Source organism: Ambystoma mexicanum, chromosome 5p (assembly GCF_040938575.1).
Source record: "Ambystoma mexicanum isolate Mex_15411 chromosome 5p, UKY_AmexF1_1, whole genome shotgun sequence".
In the NCBI taxonomy this organism is placed as follows: domain Eukaryota; kingdom Metazoa; phylum Chordata; class Amphibia; order Caudata; family Ambystomatidae; genus Ambystoma; species Ambystoma mexicanum.
In genome coordinates this window covers 209,696,717-209,717,421 of record NC_090930.1, presented here as the reverse complement: position 1 = coordinate 209,717,421, position 20,705 = coordinate 209,696,717, and the positions used below count along the sequence as shown (strand labels likewise).

General features: G+C 48.8%; 1 protein-coding gene across 9 annotated transcripts in view; it reads left to right on the top strand.

Moving 5' to 3' along the window:
* Positions 1-20,705, top strand: part of LOC138480864 (phosphatidylinositol-binding clathrin assembly protein-like) — a 1,856,059-nt gene that overhangs the window by 706,277 nt on the left and 1,129,077 nt on the right. The window lies entirely within an intron of this gene.

Genomic DNA, 20,705 nt, shown 5'->3' with positions numbered 1-20,705 from the left:
GCCTCCCACTCAACCTGTTCTTGAAAGCCAGAAAATGGGGCATTCAGCACAGCAAACCATTAGTTCGTAGCTCTTACAAGCAAAGAAACACAGGCTTCTTTGTACATCATTCTATTGGCATTTATTTTTAAAAACAACCCAAAGTTTCCTGTTTTTGGTTATTTTGCCTCTCCCCCTTACAGCAAACTAGGATTCCTGGGTGGCGTTACGACCGCCTACATGTGGGGAAATGATGGCCGAGATATCTCATTTAATGAAAAAGTTACAAGGGATTGAACGGCGACATACCAACGTCACCAAAAAGAGCCTTGGCACTGGTGGGGGGAACACATGGCAGTTAAGCGGTTAAGTCGCAAAACGCAACCCTAGCTATGATGATATGGCATTTATAACTAATATATGTATAGCTAAAGGCAGTTCAGAGATGGCTTGAATTCTTGACGAGCAGCGAATTATGAAGAGTTCCTGTGGATTTCTTCCAGTCTCTAGAGCTATTGAAGCAGCAAATTAACTAACAAGGGAAACTGTTAGGCAAGATTGTATGCAGTGCCCTTTGGGTGCACTACAATAACCTTGACCTCCAGGAAATATGGACCCAACCTTTGATATAAGTCTGACGTACACATGTTGGTAGTGTGGCTGAGCAGCCAGGCTTATCTCAAGAGGGGTCAATGTGAGCAGTAATGTTGTGACAGAGTTTTACAGTAACAGTTATTCAAATGAACACACTCAAGGTTTCTTGATAAAACCATTAATTTATCAGTCGGTTATATAAGCCTTCTTCGAAAGGGAGCAATATATTTTACACTTCTAATACACTTAAAAACACACTCTTAGTTTCTCTAAATCAGATGATGCCCATTGCGGATGACACAAAGACACTTCCTACAACCTTGGGTGGCTTAAATAGCTAGGACACTGTGGACATTGATTTGTCACTGGTACATTTAGAGCAATACTGGGTTTGGTGTAAAAGATAGAAGAGAGGAATAAAACCAATAATTCACAAACAGGTAAGTACTTTTAAAACCTTCCAATGTCAAATAAGTTTAACCCTTTACTGGGGAAAAGGTAAAGCACAGGACAGCCAATGTTAATTGCACAAAGTCTGAAGCTGGGAGCTGAAGATCTTCTTTGCAGGTAGGTAAAAGGTCTTGGACAATGTTTTTAGAAATGTTTGTTGAAAAAAAGAACACTTCAAGAGCCACAAGCTGGGAGGATTGTGAGGGGCAAAGTCTTTAAGAGAGGTCTCAACTGAGAGCAAGTAAGGCTACACAACAAGAGGTACGTTCTCTTAGACTTTACAGTACCTCTGGTTAGAAGAAATGGTTCCAGGCTGGCTTCTGTTCCTGTATAGCTCTGCAGATCCTGTTCCTCAGACTCAGTCGTGGGGACAAGAGGGAGGACTTCTGGGGACTCCTGCTCTGCAATGGGAAGGTCAGCGGCAACAATGGGCAAACTTCAATTTAGCGGTCCTTCAGTGTTTCAGCTCCTCGTGTCTGACAGCAAACAGCAACACCGCACTTCTTGGATACCACTCTGGCCTTTCCTCATGTCTGGGGTCCAGCACTCTGAGGTGGCTCAGGCTTGGTCAGTCCTGCTTCAGGGAAGTCCGGAGGATCTTCCTGGCTTCGGGTCCGACTTAAAAGCAGCGCACAATCTGGTGTTCCTCTCCCTTGCACTTCGGTTCCAGCAGCAGCAGTAGCAGCAGTGCAAGTGCAGCCAGCTCCAAGAGGATGTCCAGATGGGCTTACTTTGGAGTTGATTGGTCCCACTAACTCAAGGGGAGTAGTCGTCCTTGCAGGGCTTCTCTAGTCGAGGTGAATTAGGAGCTTCAGCACAGCAGCAGGGCTTCACCGGGCAAACCAACGGTCCACAGGTTGCAGCAGGCGTCTCTTCCAAGTTTTTCTTCGGATTCCTTTGTCCACTGGTCGACTCTCCTTCCAAGCCAAAAAGCCTTTCCTTTTATGCAGGTTTCTCCCACTCATTCCAGCCTAACTGTCAATCACACAGCAGGTTGGCTGTCCTTGCCGGACAGCCAGCTGGCCAATCACCTTTGGGTGCATTCCTGTGATCAAGGGGCTTAAGCACAAGGAGTTTCGGGCACCTCCCTCACTTCCTGCCAGACATACTGGAGCCAGATGTGGGCTTCACTCGTGAATCCTGCCAAAGACAAAAATGAACAAAGGGACCAGACCTGGTTTGGCACGCAGAGTAAATCTCAAGAAGGACCTTTACAACAAGAAATGGCAAAAAAGGAAGACGGTGGCCATTTTGATGAAATGGGCACCCATGGGTGCCTTACTGTGGCTGTGAATGCAGCCCGCTGTAAAAACACACAATGGTAGTGAAAAGTACACCACTGCCACCAGCCATTAATTGTAGAAAGGGTAACATAAAAATGTAACCCCTCCAGCACCCTATGGTAAGATGGTGTGTGCTGGTTCTACAAAGTTAAAAAACGTAAGCAAAGTCAATTTCACTTCACTGCTCTTGGTAACAGTAGTTTCACCAAGAGAAGATATTTAAACCTTTGGGAAATCTAAGAGACTTCCCTGTGCCACTGCACTCAAGGTGCTGTGTGTCACAATGTAAAGATGATGCCTATGGAGTTTGGTAGACTCCAAAGTTAAAAGAAACAGTCTAAATCACAATAAAAATACATGAGATGCATACAACACGCTGGCAGGACACAATTCTTAAGACACCCGAAGATGCCATGTCGTACCTAGAGCAACTTATTCCAGCAGTGCAGAAGAAACCTGAACTCAGAAATCCATACGACCAGGCTCGAAAAGATGACAAGTACACGATCATCGAGTCAGAAACAGAGCGACAGTACACCGTTTCGACAGAAAAATACAGCTACGACTCCGGAAAGAGCAGCGGGCCATCCAGCCCCCTCACTTTGGAAAGTTGCAGATGGTTCATTGGGAAACACTGCCCGATTGGGGAGGTGTGGGGGGAGGAAACGGGTTACAGGCCAGTTGCATGGCCGATCAGATCCTCAGTGATTCATATATTTGCATCCATGAATGTAAACAAAGGATCACGCTGGGGCGGGGGGGCAGTGACTACAGTTAACTGTTATGGTTGTAAAGTGAAAAAGCTGGCATCAATAGAGGGGAAAGAAAGTCATTACTAAACCTCATGCGCAAGAGCCGTACGAACAGCTATAACGAATGATGACACAAATAAACAAAGGTACTAGACTCTTGTCCTGGAATGTCAGGGGACTGATAAACCCGATCAAAGCCAGAAAAATCCTAGCATATGCCAACAGGCATAGGATCGACATTCTGCTACTACAGGAGATTAATGTCACTGAACAAATATCTGGCTCACTGTGCCGCTCCTGGTGTCCACAAACATATGCGACGGAGTATTCGACGCAACCAAGAGGGTTGCTAACTGCGATCCACCGCAGACTTGGTTTCCTCGTGTCTAAAATCAAAGTGGATACTGAAGACAGATAAGTAATACTGTGGGGATCGCTGCAAGGGCAAGATGTAATTATCAATACATATGGTCCCAACATAGACTCTCCTGAATTTTACCAACAAATAATTACATTAATAATGCCAACAGATGAGGTGAGAGTGATATGGGGAGGTGATTTCAACACCATTCTTGACCCTTCACCTGACGGAACATCCACGGTCCAGAGGGCTGCCTCAAAGGCAGCATTCACTATCAAGCAAGCCATGACCATGCTACCACTTAGAGATGTATGGAGAGAACTGCATCCCCTCACCAGAGACTACACATTTCACTCACATGTCCATGGGTGGAGCTCCCATATCGAATACTGTTTCTGCTCCCAGACATGAGGGAATGCACAATAATGCCCAGAACCTTATCAGACCACTCCCCGATCGTCTTGGAGATCCAGATAGGAGTACCCATACCAGTCCACCGCTCATTGAGAATGCCCCTAGATCTCCTACGAGACGATTCTTTACTAGAACAGCTATGTATTGAGGTGACTGAATTCTTTGAACATAACCAGGAATCGGTCAGTTCACTCCACGGTCTGGGAAGCCTTCAAAGTGTGGCTGAGGGGACACCTGATTTCCAAAGTCCACAGTACACTGAAAGAAATACATCTAGAAGGCAGAGGAGACATACACGGAATCACCAGGATCAAGAACCCTAGCCCTGTTACATGATGCACTGGCCGAATTTGCGACCCTAGCAGAACGAGAGGTCTGGTATATCACACAATCTACCAAAGCCAGAAAATATGGGGAAGGAAAGAAGTCCGGTCGGATGCTAGCCAACCTAATCAAGTCTGAATACGGACATCGGCAAATCACCAGCATAACGGACAAGATGGGTGTGACTCACGTGGACCACTCGAGAGTGAACGAGGAGTTCCAGAGGTTCTACACAAATTCAGACCAAGTTTCAACGGAAGAGCTGCAACGATACCTTGACTCCTTGCCTCTCCCTGCATTGACCCCAGACAAAAGAGCCGTCATCGACCTTCCTCTGAACCTGGAAGATGTAATACAAGCAATCGAGGAAATCGGGGCGGGAAAAGCGCCTGGGTCGGACGGCCTACCCATGGATCTCTAGAAGACCCTCAGCGAGGAACTTGCTCCAAGGCTGCTGGAGGTGTGGGAGGAGTCCCTGGAGAAGCCATTATCACTGTCCTATTGAAACCTCTTAAACCTCCTCAGGATCCCTCCTCATATAGACAATTATCCCTAATTAATGTTGACACCAAAATCTTCGCTAAAGCCATAGCCAATAAACTGAACCCCTATATGTCCAAATTAGTACACCTGGACCAATCTGGTTTTATACCAGGCCGATCCACTCCTCTAAACCTGCAGAGATTCTTCGCCATTGCCTCCCAGATGGGCCCTCAAGCGAAGACGGTGGCAGTTACCCTAGATGCGGAGAAAGCAATTGACTATATCGTGGAAGTTCATGTACGCCATAGTACAAATAATGGGTTTCGACGTAGGAATTCTCCGATCCATAAGGTTGCTGTACTGTAATCCCACCGCCAGAGTAAGGACCAATAGGAAGCTGTCCCCCAGCTTCGATTTACAAAGGGGAACCAGACAAAGCTATCCCCTCTAATATTTGCATTAACAATAGAAGGAATGGCAGCATACCTACGTCTCAGACATGCCTGGAGAGGGATCCGAATCATGGGACACCCCAGTTCATTTCTCTCTATGCGGATCACACAATGTTATATCTAAGAAATCCTGACACTAATTTGCCCCCCGTTATGCGAGACATTAGAGACTTTACAAAATACTCTGGGTACAGGATACAATGTCCATCTCTACAATCGGATCCGCAACCATGGAGGGCTTCCGCTGGTCCCCCACAACCGCTATATCTGGGCATCATAATGGCAACAGACAAGCGTTCCCTGTACACCAACGACAATGAACCGTTCTTAATACAGCTGGAATAGAAGCTCAATTCATGGGTTAAACTTCTACTGTCCTTGTACGGACGCATAACCTTGCTCAAAATGGTGGTGGTACCGAAACTATTTTCTGATGCTAGTTAATCGCTTAGAATCACACGCTGTGCATATGGTCCGACACACAGTGGTAACCGCAGAGTATTGCATCTTGTTTTTTGGGGACCGAAAGGGATGTCGGCATAGGCGTGTCTGTAACACTATCCCTATCGTGATGTGTGGTGTACCCAAAATCCCACACGTGCCGAGGTCCCTCAGATTGTTTTTTTTTCGGCCCAGATAACTGGTCGTCCTATAGCGGAGCTCTTACTAGAGACATTGTTTCTCTTTACCGAATTATCGGTTTATTCCCCGTTAATTTACTTCGCCCAACAAGAACGTCTTCGGCGAAGACAACGGGGGATTCGCCTACGGCTGTGGATTTCAGCGCCTAAGATCCGGCGGCTGGATTTTCCACGTGGTCTGGCCCTCTGGCCGACCTATACAGTAGGGAGAGTGGGGTCGGGGTGGCCATATTGTCGAAGTATGTCTTTCCTCCTTTTCCCCTCTTTTCCTTGTTGGTCTGGTCATCCTTCCCTTTAGCTAGGGAAAGGACTCCTTTTAGATTCTGCCCTAAGTATAGGGTCAGATATCCTTGGAAGGACGAACACAGGACGTGTGAAGCCTGTCTCTCCCTAGAGCACGACGAGAAGTGGTGTGGGGCGTGCAAACTCCTTCGGCCTAAGACTCTTAAGGAACGCTGTGTAAAACAGTGGGCCCCGTACGGTATGTCACGCGTGGAACCCCCTTCCCCCCAACGCCACTCCCGCTGAAAGTGACGGGGGTACTTCGGATGACCATACATCTGTTACGGATGTTGTAGACCTTGAGGCGGACGCTTCTAGGTCCGCCACGCCCGTCCCTGACCCTTTACGGCTTGACTCTGGTCTTGCTACAGGGACAACACCCGCCGTCAGGGGCGTAGAAGTGCATCGCACTAAGCACACAACCCCCACGCCGATTTCGACGTCTTCGTCGAAAAAGGCGAAAGCGCCAACAGGGCTGCCGAAAACTTTGATGGTTCCCTCGGATCGTTCAGATCCAAAGCCTTCCCCGCATCCGTAGCAGCGTCTTGCGACTGGGCAATCTAAACCACCTAAGGGCGCTACACCAAAACCTACACGCGTTGAAGCGCAGGAGCCCGACGTTTCGACGGTCTCTATGGCCATGGTAGGCCCGAAAACTACTACTAGGCCTCTACCTGTAAAACCAACCGCTAGGCACTCTAGCGCCGCCGAAGGTATTACACCTGCCGATAAACCGTCGGAGCCACTGTCTCGCGACGATTCAGCGACTTTCGAAAGCAGCATCGGAAGAATTACGGTGGCGGTGAGCGTTACCGCGGTTCCGCTAAAGGTTATGGGACAAGACGCAGAAAAAAATTCTGCGGATTGGGTTCCCGATTATGACAACGCTTACGAGGCTAGTCGAGCGCCTCTTTCCGACGCCCTGAGAGACTCCTTTTTCGAGGACGGAGAACGTCATTTCTCCCCATGCAGGCCCGTTTGGGTCCTCTAAATGGACTACAGAAAAATTTGAAGGGTGTATGGATCGGCTGGAGCAGATTATCAGTTTTTCTGATCATCCTCCCCCCGAAAAGGGAGACCCTAACCTTCAAATTCAGGAAGATCAGTCTCATGTTTTCCAACAGGAAGACGTGGTCTAGATGAATACATATAGAGACATCTATAACACAGAAGAAGCTTCTTTTCTGCAAAACTATGAAGAAGACCAACAGGATACTACGGACAACTGGGAGGAAACCCAGCAGGAAGGTTCAGGACCCATGGACACAGCAAGATCAGGACTCTGATGTTTTGTGCCTAGACTCTCTTCCGTCCACCCCGGCTCGCCAGGCCTCTCCTGTAGATGACCAAATGGCATTCAACTCCATGTTGAAAAAAGCAGCTGAATACTTTAAAATTGCCACTCAAGAGGCGGTACCGGAGCAGGATTTCGTGGAGGATATCATTAAGGAAAAACCCACAGCGAGTCATTCCATCCCCCTCCTTAACTCTGTTAAGAGAAGGGTAGCTCCCTCATTGGTGTCACCTGCTCAAACAAGGGCAGTGAACCCGAGAGTCGAAAAATTATTTCGACCTTCTCCTTCCGACCCACTATACACCAAAGGGCATGCCATCCCAGATTCACTGGTAGTGATTACCACTCGAAAAGAGGGCAGGGGTACCCCTTGCCACGGTGGAATCACCACCGGACAAGGAATCTAAACTGCTGTATGCCCTGGGCAAACGTGTCACGTCAGCAGCTGCTTACACTATACGGGTTGCTAATAACTCTACTCTATTAGCAAGCTATGCTGATGCCCAATGGAACTTGCTCCAGGAAGGCCTCCAAGGAGGTCCCCAAACCCGTCAAGTCAAAGCTTCTCTCCATTGTAACGGAGGGAAGACTAGTTAACTATAACGTGGTGAAAAACACCCAGGACACTGCGGAAATTGCAGGCAGGTCTCTTGCACAAGGGACCCTACTGAAAAGGCACGCTTGGCTGCGTACATCAGGATTTAAACCTGAGACTCAGGCCTCCCTCATTAATAAACCCATTGAGGAGACTAACCTCTTCGGGAAAGCGGTGGATGAGGCTTTGGAAACAGCCAAGAAGGAGCATGAGACCCAAAAGTCTCTGCAACAAATTACACAGAAACTCTCCTCCCAGAGGGGTAATAACTCTTGGCGGTCCTTTCGAGGGCAAGCCCGTGCTGGTCAAAACTACGGCACGGGTAACTTCAACACAAATCAAACATCCGGAAGCCTCACTTACTACCCCTCAAGGGGTCAGAAATGCGGCAAAGGTAGAGGCCCCAATCCCAGTGGAGCCACGACCTCTGGTCAGAAATGATCACCAAGTCCCCTCCCATGTCACCCCGGTCGGGGGGCGATTAACATCTTTCCTCATGGCATGGGAGGGGATAACTTCCGACCAGTGGGTCTTAAAGACGGTCGCCCGTGTTTATTGTGTGGAATTCGCCCGACGTCCACAGTTAACACCACAGCGCTCACGGCGCCTTTCACCGGACCATCTGGAGATCCTGATCCAAGAGGTGGAAGCACTGCTGGGAAAGGATGCAATAGAAGCTGTCCCTATTCCTCAGGTAAACAAGGGTATTCAGTGTACTTCCTTGTACCGAAAAAGGATCTCACCATGCGCCCTGTTCTAGACCTGTGCCCAGTTTATAAAACCCCAGAAGTTTTGCATGGTAACACTGCAGGAGGTGATCTCATTGCTGAAGCAAGGGGACTTCATGGCAACATTGGACATGAAAGATGCATACCTTCATATTTCAATGTTGCCAGCGCACAGGAAATATCTAAGGTTCATGATCCAGGACAGGCATTACCAGTTCAAGGTACTCCCCTTCGGCATCGCCTCGGCGCCAAGGGTGTTTACCAAAGTCCTGGCAGTGGCAGCGGCACAGATGCGCAGACTATCAGTCCCAGTTTACCCTTACCTGAACGACTGGCTCATCACGCTGGACTTGTTCCACGCTTGTTTTTCGAACACCCAAAAAACAGTAGATCTCCTCTTCAGCCTGGGTTTCTCAATCAACGAAAAGAAATCCAGTTTAGTCCCCAGCCAGGTGAAACAACTTCTGGGAGCTCTGATTCGGACGGAAGACGGCCTCGTCTTCCCCTCCGAGAGGGTTCAGAACATGCTTCGTCAGATCCCTCAATATGTAGCCAGTCGGGAGGTGACGGTACGTAAAGCCATACTTTTGCTACGGATGATGGCGTCGTGCATATACTTGGTTTCCCGCTGCGCATGCGTCACATGCAAGAGTGGCTCAACAGCCAGTGGTGTCAGGCAGCGGACAATGGGAAGATCTGGTAGTTGTCTCGCCAGCCCTCGTTCTCTTTCTGCAGTGGTGGTCAAGATAAAAACTCTTGAAGGGGAAGACCTTCACCACCCCTGCAGTGGAAGCCACTCTCACGACAGACGCATCTCTCACTGGGTGTGGAGCTCATCTGCTTCAACAGACAGCACACAGAGTTTGGTCTCCTCAAGTAGCGTCCAACCATATAAACTTACTGGAACTGTTAGTGGTGTTCAAGGCTTTGAAAGCCTTTCAGGTACAGCTGCAAGGGAAGACAGTGCTGATCCTAACAGACAGCACTACAGCTATGTATTACCTGAACAAACAGGGGCCCTCACTCTCCAGGGCTATCCAAGCTGTCCCAGAACGTTTGGATATGGTCTCTCAGACACAAGATGTTTCTGTTGTCCCAACATGTTCCAGGGGAACTCAATCTTCTAGCAGACGTACTCAGCAGAGATTTTCCTCTGCCCGAAGAATATGAATGGCGACTGCACGAAGACATTGTGTCCAACGTCTTCGCAGATTGGGTGTTCCCAGAAATCGATCTGTTCGCTACTCAGTAGAAGGCCCAATGCCAAGACTACGCCTCCCGGTACGCCCAGAACCGATCCAAGGGGAAAAGTCTCTGGATAACATGGTCGGGGAAATTTGTCTACCCTCCCCCCAACCCCCTCCCGACTCCCCTTCTCAACAAGATGCACCAGGAACCAGTTACCATGATACTGGTGACCCCCATGTGGGCCCACCAACCCTGGTTCGCTCACCTGATGGAAATGTCCCTCTCCCCACCAGTCAAGCTTCCCTGCCCGTACAGCATGTTGTCTCAGGACAGAGGGAGACCCTTCACCCTTGCCCACAAACTGAATTTAGCAGCCTGGCTCCTGAGATCATAGAGTTTGGACACCTGCACCTCCCTCAGAGGTGCATGGACATACTCAGGGAAGCGAGAAAACCTAATGCAGGTTATTGCTAGGCCAGAAAATGGAAATGTTTTTGTAATCTGGTGCAATTACAAGGGCGTCAATCCCATCGATTGCTCACCCTCACACATTGCGCTGTATCTAACCCACCTGTTGGACACTGGGTTAGTCTTCAATTCAAGGTTCATCTGGCTGCTCCATCAGCCTACACCACATCACAACAAAAGGTATTGTGGTGGAAAATACCAGTGATTAAAGCCTTTATGGAAGGGGTTAAGAGGATTTATCCTCCCATCTCTTACCCAGCCCCTGCATGGGTTCTGAATGTGGTTTTGACCAGGCTCATGGGAGCTCCCTTTGAGCCTACGCATAAAGCAAGTCTGAAAGACCTGACTTATAAGACAGCCTTCCTAGTGGCTATCACTTCTATCAGAAGGGTTATCGAACTACAGGCTTTTTCTGTTCTAGACCCCTTTGTTACAGTCCACAAAGATAAGGTAGTTTTTGTGCACACATTCCAGGTTTGCGCCTAAATTCATCTCAAAGTTCCATGTGAACCAATCAATCGAACTACCCACTTTCTTCCAGAACCCTACTAACATGGCCTAAAGAAGCCTTCACACATTAGACGTGCGCAGGGCAGTCATGTTTTACCTGGAAAGAACTAAACCACTAAGGAAGACTAAACAATTCTACGTTTCAGTGGCAGCTGGTAGGGAAGGGGATCCTGTCTCTAAATCAGCTATCTCAAGGTGGATTGTCAAATGCATCACACTGTTACACTCTTGCTAAGAGAGAACTGTCCTTCAAGCCTAGATCACTTTCTACTTGAGGCACTGGGGCAGCCATAGCATTCATTGCAAATGTTACCCTCGAGTTCATTTACAAAGCGGCAACCTGGAGTTCTGTACACACCTTTACAAAACACTATTGCCTAGACACTCATTCTAGGTCTGATTCTCAGGTGGGACAAGCAGTAATAAGCCATCTTTTCTCTACTGTTCCCACCTTCAACTCCGGGTACTACTCGCTAGTCTATGCACAGCATGTGATTCTAAGCAGATTAAAAAGCATCAGAAGACATGCATTACTTACCGTAATTGCATTTCTGATGCTTGTAGCTGCTTAGATGCACATGCGCCCTCCCTACGTCCCCGCTCGGGTGGAAGGAAAATAGACGTCTTACTACTTTCTCTCTTTATGTACTCACTCACTATAGCCTTGGGCTCCCTCATGGCAGAAAAAATATAATCGGAGGGACCTCCGGGCGTGAGGGATTTTGGGTACACCACACGTCATGATAGGGATAGTGTTACAGACACGCCTATGCCGACGTCCCCTTTCGGTCCGCGAACGACAAAATGCAATACTCCGCGGTTACCACTGGATGTTGGACCATATGCACAGCATGTGAATCTAAACAGATACAATCATCAGAAATGCTATTACGGAAAGTAATGCATGTCATACTTATTCAGTGGCATCCCAATATGGCAAGTCAGTACTTTTTTGATACACTGCAAAAAATGGTGTCCAATTTTGTCTGGGGAGGAGGCACGTCCAGACTAAGTTCAGACTCCAGACTTATAAAGCTAAAACTTCTAAATCACCTAGACATTACTCCAAATAATATCTTCAAATTTGACCCCGCTAAACAAGCCGCATGCCCCAAGTGTGGTGTGCTTGCTGCAAATGCGATCCACATGTATTGGGGTCCTCGCCAATCAGGTGTTTCTTGGAGGAGATTGCACAAACCATGAGCGACATACTGAACACACACATCCCGGCCACGCAGTTGAAATACTTACTGGGGGATATTGGAAAGGTCTCTACAAGGACTCGCAGACTATTTGCAGTGGGATGAGCAGTGGCCAAGCGAAACATCCTTAGGAAATGGAAATCCAAAACCCCTCCCACACACGGAAACTGGCTCCAAGACTTTATAAACGTACAAGAAAGCGAAGAATCTTATATCTGAGGTATCCAAACCACTTCCAGACCGAAAGACATCTGGGGTCCCCTCAGGGAGTACCTACAAAGCACAGGAGACCCATCCGATGATTGAACTGGCTGGAACTAAATTTGAAAGCCCTTCTAATTTCTATCCCTCTCACCCTCCCTTTTTCTCCCTTAACATTCAATTAACACAATGTATGCTAATACATACCTGTTTGATACATCTATGTCATGAATCCCCAATGATAATGTGAGACTCCCTTTATTGTAAGATGCCAGCATTAAATAAAGTATAAAAAAACAGGTTGAGTGAAAAGGAAAACCTATATTTTTTTAAGAGATTATCAACTGTTTTGTGAGAGGTAGGCGATTTTGCTCTTTTTCCAATAGGACAGGCGTGGGCGGAATGGAAGAACAGGGTAGGAAAGCTGAATGGGAGCACAGAAAGGCATTCATTTCTGCAAAATAGACAAAATTCCAGACAAAGTTCGCGGTCAGGAAAAATCATGGTAGTTGGTTGTAAAACCACTTCCACCAGCCATTTCGATAGAAAAGGGTAGCATTTGACTGCTACATGAGTTTCTAGACACAGGGGATACTAGGTAACCCCTCCAGCACTCTGTAGGAAGATAGTGTGTGCTGGGCCTAGGAATTTGAAAAGACTAGTGAAGTCAATTTAACCTTACATTCTCTGGGAAACAGTAGTTTATCCCAGATAAGGTATTTAAACCTTTGGGAAGTCTAAACAGTCATCCCTGTGTGTCTGCACTGAGGATGCTGTGTAACAGACAGGAAAATATCCCTATGGAGTTATCTTAAAACTCCATAATCAAAGTACACAAGTAAAACACAATCAAAATATTGGGAAAAAAGGCTCACACTATTTCCAGGTAAAATAAATTAAGTCCTCAAAATCCATCAAAGTTGCTGGGGGTCTCTAGAACGGAATTAGCACATTTATGATAATTCTTCCTAACACTTGGAACAGTGGAGTTCCAGTGTAGAAATTGTCCACATACAAATGATGACCCTTCTGGAGCAATGGTGTGAGAAGATCCCGAACACTCTTGTCACTTTTCCCTAAATGGGCTGGGCAGCCCGGAGGGTTTAGGGTAGAGTCTTTACTAGTGTAGACTCTCATGTTGTAGGCATACCCAGTGGTACTTTCACACATGTACAACTTGATCCTGTATTGTGCTCTTGCTAGGAATGGATTGCTTGAACACTAGCCGACCTTTGTACAACACCAATGATACATCAATGGATATGTTCTGGCTAGGAACATGCACCTCTGCACATCGCTGAGTGAAGTGCATCAGAAATGGCTGAAGTTTGAAGAGCCTATCAAAGTTTGGGTCAGTTCTGGGTAATGCTGCCAAGTTGTCACTGAAATGCAACATACGTTGTAGCTGGGAAAAAACAGGCTCGAATGTACCGCTACAGTAGACCAGTACATTGAAACAGACGGCTTCGTCCATATTCCCATGAGCAGAATGAGACCCCAACATTTTCTCTTCTCAACATCATTTGTTGGAACCCATGGATGTGCTCTGGACTGGGGTTTCAGAGTAGGATCCCTTGACCTCAAGAACTGTGCAGCATATACATTGCTTTGCTGAACCACATCTGCAATGGACCCATCATCAACAAAAAGGTTGAAAAAATCAATAGGCTGAAACCCATCTGTAATCACTGTGCACCCTGAAATACCAGTGAAAGGGGGCACAACAGGCTGAGCCATTGCTGGAGGCACCCACTGCGACTCTTCAGCCATGTCAGGAACTGCCACATTCCCTGCACATCCTGCATGTCCCCTCCCCCTTAAAGGTCCCCTGCATGTGGGAAGTGTGGGAAAAGGTGCATGTACTGTTTCATCCTCTTCGTCATCAGATGATGATGAGGAGGAGGAACTACCATCCATGGAGAACCCACTTCCCCAATCACTTTCATGCTGACCCTCAGAAGTTCTATCTGTTTCAGATTGCATATCCAGCTCTGTGCCTTGCTCTGAGCCAGACTCGTCACTGCAGCTAAAGCCTCAGCACCAGACATAGATCGACGAGAAGCCATGACTACTGTCGCTATGGAACCCTCCCTGCCCAAGGAACAGAGGAAGGCTGAAACAATAAGTATGTGTGCTTCTCAATATGGAACCTAGTAGAGTAAGTGGTATTCATTGCCACAGACCTACACCACACAAGTACGCCAAGAGGTCAAGACTCTGCTCACGAACTGTAGCAGCCCTCTGCAGTATGACGTACTCTCAACACGCTACAAAAAACGGAGTACTATTTTGCAAACACTCGCGTGAAATGCTAAGGACCAATTTACTGCTTTCTTATAAGTTGGTAGACAGCTACAGTACACCTGCACCTATATCAAACACAGCAAAAAATCTAAGGAAGATGTCCTCTTCTGCTATACATTGCACAAATACAAGTGTGGGGACAAGGATTGCACCCACAATACCAATTCAGAGGCAGCCAACGTGCGTGGCACCCTCTCCTCCATGGGATGCTGGTGGATGGGAAATGGAGGTGAGAAGCAACCATACAACATATTAGTGATTGGGTGACTTGAAACGGCAGAGGCTATCAAGACGCAGACTGGGAAGATAAGGAAAGTACAGAGGGTTCTGTGTTGGGAGGGGGAAGGTCAAAAGGACGTAATTACTGCAAGGGCAAGCAATTGGAATAAGGCTGCTGAAAGTGGTGATGGTTATCAGAGAAATAAGCAGCACCAACATACTGAATACATTGACATGCCATGAACCCAAATCAATTGCTAGGAAGTTGGGAGTCTCACTGTCAACCTATTTACTCACAATTTTATTACCATGTCACACAATCCAGTAGATCCATCAGTTACTGGGCTCCCCCACACAACATAGCGTCTGGGCAAATTTCAGAATGTCATCGAACAGCTCCATGCCTCTTTTCGAAAGGTCCACCCCGTCTCGGTGAAACATCACTTCACCTTTGATGAAGCCATGGTGAATTGTCTGAATTCTATCATTGCCCTCTGTCAGTCTTGCAACCTCCCCATTCAGTTTCCTCACCGAGGAGTTGATGGCCCTTGCATTCCCTGGAGTTCTCCAATCCCTCCTGGGAATATGGAACCAGGCCACCACAGTGTTTGGAAACCTCTGTGCAATCCATTCCAGTTGCGCCATCAGCTGCTCCCGTACCCCTTTGCCTCCCACAGCCGCCAAATCATTTCCTCCCAGGTGCACCACTATAAGGTCGGGGGCGGGGCGAATCTCTCTTTGCCTGGGCATCGCTGATGGCACTTCTGAGCTGATGAAGGCACATTCCCCCAACCCAAATCAGTGCACTGCAAGGCCATCCCTTCGAGACCCAGATGTGGTTGGCCCTCTGAAAAGTCATGCAGCTCTTGGGATAAAAGAGTGGCCGATAATCCACACAACCCTCATCCCCACTAGGAAATGGAAACAGGATAACACCCATGAAGATGGCCAGACACACAGTTTAGCAATTAGCACAACTATTGCTTCAATACATGTCTCTTGCAACAATCCCAGACACACACTTCCCCCAATGTGACATGCACTTCACATGTGAAATGACAGTAGGTAGATATGTAATTGGCACATACTTTTCTGGGAAAGAGGTGAAGAACACAGTCACCTTGTGCCAATGGCACAGTTGTGCTGGCACATTGTAATACATGCAGGTTTCTGGTCCTGTGGCCCTCCAATTGCACTGCACGGTGGTAAAGTGACCTGCACATGCTGCACCATGATACTTTGGCAGGGTGACTATTATGACAGAGGAAATTAACTCCTTAGCAAGTCTGCTTTGTATCCTCTCTGAATATAGGCACCATGACAGAATGTGCGCCAATCATCACAAATGGATGCAATTTTGGACGGTTTCATTGTGAGAGCTTCGGCCACAGCTCCAGGACCACTAGTGAACTTGGGGGCAGTTGACCAACAAGGCAGAGAGGCGGCCAAGGTCACACACATCAACCACAACCATCCTAGATCTCTGCCTTGCCACCGCTACAGCTTTCCCCTCCAGGAAGGGATAGGGACCCTGCCGGGGCACCCTGCAACCACTGCTGAACTTGGGGGACAAAAGACCAACATGGGAGATGGGCGCCCAAGGCCAGTTGCATCATTTCCCTCCCTACCACTTCTCCTCGCCCCCCCCCACCGAACCCTCCCCCAACTGTCCTTCCGTCTGGCTAGGTTTGCTAGCCATTACCCTCTCTAGAACCCTGAGGGTAATGCAAGCCGACAGCAATGTCGTTTGTACTGATTCTACAGCCCTCTCTCCTTTGTAAAATGAGCCGCCTGCTCCGTCTATGCTACCATGAACTCGGGTGCTACAGCCTAATACTAAGAGTGGAGTCTTGTACTGCCTCAGTTGAATGGGTTTACTAAGCCCTTAGTTGCACTTAAAAACTGTCCTAACAAAGAGTCTTCAGGGAGCCAGGACCACCAATGTCAATTGAGCAAAGTCTAGGGGAGCTCAGGCACTTCTTGAGGGTAAGTAAATAGTCTTGCACAATGTTATGGAGAGTTTTGTAGAAAAAAAAATCACTTTTGGGCCACAAGCTGGGAGGCTTGTGATGGGCAAAGCTGCAAGCAACTCTGCAAAAGGCATCAAATGCAAGTCTCATCTGAGAGCAAGCAAACTACACAACAAGAGGTAAGTACCCTTTAGTTCACAGTATGTTAGGTCTGAAGAAATTGGTTCCAGCTGGCTTCTGTTCCTGTTGTAGTATGGCAGATCTTGTTGTTCCTGGGCTGTAGTCGTGGGGACAAGAGGGAGGTGGTCTAGGGACTCCTGCACTACGACTCAAAGGTCGGCGGCAGCAATGGACAAAGTTCAGATCAGCAGCACTTTGCGGTTTCAGCGTCTCGCAAATAGCACCACCGCGGTTCTTGGACACCTTATGGACTTTGCTTGCTTCTGAGGTCCATCACACTGTTGAGGTGGCTCAAGCTTGGTCAGTCCTGCTTCGAGGGAGTCAGGAGGATCTTCCGGGAGCTTGGGTCCGGCTTAAAAACTATGCACTTGATTATGGTGTTCCTGTCCCCTGGCACACGGTTCCTGCAGCAGAAATGGAAGTACAGCCTGCAAAGAGAGGATTTCCAGTCGATTACGTCTTGGCGTCGAATGGTCCCAGCAACCCAAGGGGAGAAGTCGTCCTTTGCAGGGCTTCTTTAGTCGCGGCGCATTCGAAGCTTCAGCACTGCAGCAGGGCTTCACAGGGCAAACCAACGGTCCAGGAGTTGCAGCAAGCTTCTCTTCCAAGTTCTTCCTCGGATTCCTTCGTCCAGTGGTCGACTCTGCCTTCCTTGCAAAAGACCTTGCCTTTTATGCAAGTCTCTCCCATTCATTTGCAGCCTAGCTGTCACTCACACAGTAGGGTAGCTGTCAAACTAGGACAGCCAGCTGGCCAATCACCTTTGGGTGCATTCCTGTAACCAAGGAGACTATGCACAGGGTGTTTCAGGAGCCTCCCTCGCTTCCTGTCCTGCCAGACACGCTGGAGCCTAGGCGGGCTTCAGCAGTGAACCCTGCTAAAGACAAAACTAACAAAGGGACCAAACCTGGTTTGGCGTACAGAGTAAATCTCAAGAAGGACCTTTACAACAGGAAATGGCGAAAAAAGATGACGTGGCCATTTTGACAAAATGGGCACCCATGAGTGTTCTACTGCAGCTGCAAACGCAGCCCGTGGTAAAAACACACAATGGTAGGAAAAAGTAAACCATTGCCACCAGACATTAATTTTAGAAAAGATAACATAAAAATATTACATGAGAAAGTAGACAAAGGGGATACCAAGTAACCCCTCCAGCACTCTGTTACAAAAGGTAAGTAAAGTCAATTTCACTTTACTGCTCTAGTTTAACCAAGAGAAGGTATTTAAACCTTTGGGAAATCTAAAGGATTTCCCTGTACCACTGCACTGAAGGTGCTGTGTGTCATAATGTAAAAAGATGATGCCTATGGAGTTTTCAGACTCGAAAAAACCAAAAGAAACTGTTCAAATCAAAGAAAAAATACATGAGAGAGTGGGGAAAGAGGTCTTACACCCTTCAGAATAATTATTAAAAGTCATAAAGTCCAGCAAATGAGCTGGAGGTCTCGAAAGTAGAAAGGAATTAGCACATTTTGGAGAATTCTCCCTAACACCTGCCCTTTCAACACGTCACAGAGTTAAGGTTCAACCCTTCATCCAGATATGCAACCAATTTAGTAGCTTGCCTCCTGCGGTCATAGAGTTCGGCCATCTTAATTTACCCAGCAGATGCATGGAATTAATAAAATAAGCATGTAAACCAACTACTAGACATTGCTACTTGTTGGGGAGAATTCTCATTTCGAGGGGATTGGGTCCTCCGACGTATTCCATATCTATGACATGTAATCACCACAGCTGTGCTGCTTCGGAAACTTTTTCGGCGTCTGCGTCCTGCGTCGATGACGTCGATGCGCCGCCGTCGAGGACCTCCTCCGACGTCATCCGATGTGATAAGTAGGACGCACGACGCCAGTAGCCTCAGTTCCGTTTTTTCCGCGAACGTGTTGCTTCGTGTTTCTCGGTTCTAGCCTCGACTCTTTGGAGTTCTGTTCTTTCTGGTTCTTCGAACCTGTTCGTTTGTGAATATTTCTTCGACGATGTCTTCCGCTTCGTCTTCAACCCCGCGTCCGGGCTTCAAGAAGTGCGGGGAGTGTGGGTCCAAGATGTCGGTGACTGACTCGCACGACGCCTGCCTCTGGTGCCTCGGGGAGGCCCACGACACGGATGACTGTGTCGACTGCCTGTCGCTCACGTCCAAGGCCTTACGCGAACGTAAGAAGAAATTGTCGGTAGGTCGGGTGTCCAAACCCCGGAAGTCGAAGTCGGCGGGGCTTTCGACGGATGATTCGAGGGGTGACTCTCCGCGTCATCGTCGGAAGTCTCGTCGGTCTTCTTCTAGGAGTCGGTCTCGCCACTCCTCAGCCTCTTCGAGGCATTCTCGGAAGCGCCGTCACCGGTCGCCTTCCAGGTCCTCTTCCGGGGACTCTGCCCGGCACGTCGGTTATCCCACCAGCCGTGCGACGCCGGAGGAATGGGCTTCCTTCGGGAAGAAAATGTTGGCGATTCTTGAGTCGCAGGGTACTCAACCGTCCGCGCCCCCGAGTGGGGTCGGCCGTGTGAGGTCGAGAGACACCGCTCGCAAGAGTGGTCGGCACGAGTCACGGGTGAGGTCCCGTTCGGACAAGGAGGCTCGTTCTCGCCATACCCGTTCCAGGTCCCGGTCCTCGACGCGATCGAGACCGTGTGCACCTGTGATGTCTTCGAGGAAGACATCGACGTCTGAGGCGTCGAGGGCGTCGACAGGCTTTCTCGAGGCTCCGGCTCCGAGGAAGTCGTCGACGGTCAGGTCGTCGAGGGACACGCTCGGGGCTCCGGCTTCGAGGGCTGTGTCGACGCCGCCGATACTGGAGGCGCTGCATCTGACGTCGACGCCGATTTCCTCGACGTCGACGCCGATCCTCTCGGCGCCGTTGCCGGTTTTCTCGACGGCGGCGCCGATTCGCTCGACGCCATCGACGCCTTTCGTGTCGGAGGTGCCCCGTGTCTCGGGTGTACCCCCTAGGAAGGCTCTGGCTAAGAGCAGGCACTCTCGGGTGCCTTTCCACCACTTGGATTATATTTCTGAGGCGGATGAGGATTCGGATGGCCTGGTTCCTAGTCTGGTGCCAGATGACATTGTCTCGGGCCATAGTTAATTTGACGATTTGAGGCAGTCGCTGCATGATGCCAGTGGACTGAACACCTCTCCGGAGGTGGAATTTGGTCGGCCTGAGCCTGGCTCCCATGCCGATTCCTCATACCGGCGCCTTATGGCTAGGGTGTCTGAGTATCTGGGATGGTCTGCTCCCCCAGGGGAGTTTGTGCAGGATGATCTGACGGACATCCTTGATGTTGGTCCCCCAACTGACCCGGTACTGCCGTTCCATATGGCTTTACAGCGTAGGGTGGCGGCGGCTTGGACTGCTCCGGAGAGTCTCCCGGCAGTGGGCAGATCCTTGTCGCGAAAATACCGTCCAGCCAGTGGCGACCCCTGCTACTTGACCAGGCACCCCACTCCGGAAAGTTATGTAGTGCAGGCGGCCACGGCCCCGGCAAAGCAGGCGGCGTACCCTACCATCCCTCCTGATAGGGACGACAAACGTTTTGATGGCTGGGCGAAGAAGGTGTTTTCTTCTGGTGGTATGGCGCTTCAGGCGGCCAACTCCATTTGTGCCTTGTCGCGTTTCACGCACACTCTGTGGAACTGTGTTGCGTTAGCGGCTGAACATATTCCCGAAGGGGACGAACGGGATGGTTTCCTTGCTATGGTCCAGGATGGTAAGGATGCCATGTGTGAGTCCGTTCAGTCGGGTTTGGACTTAGCTGAATGCGTCAGTAGGTCCATGGCGGCGAGCACCGTGATACGCAGGTTTGCGTGGTTGCGGAAGTCGGGGTTTGCTCCTGATG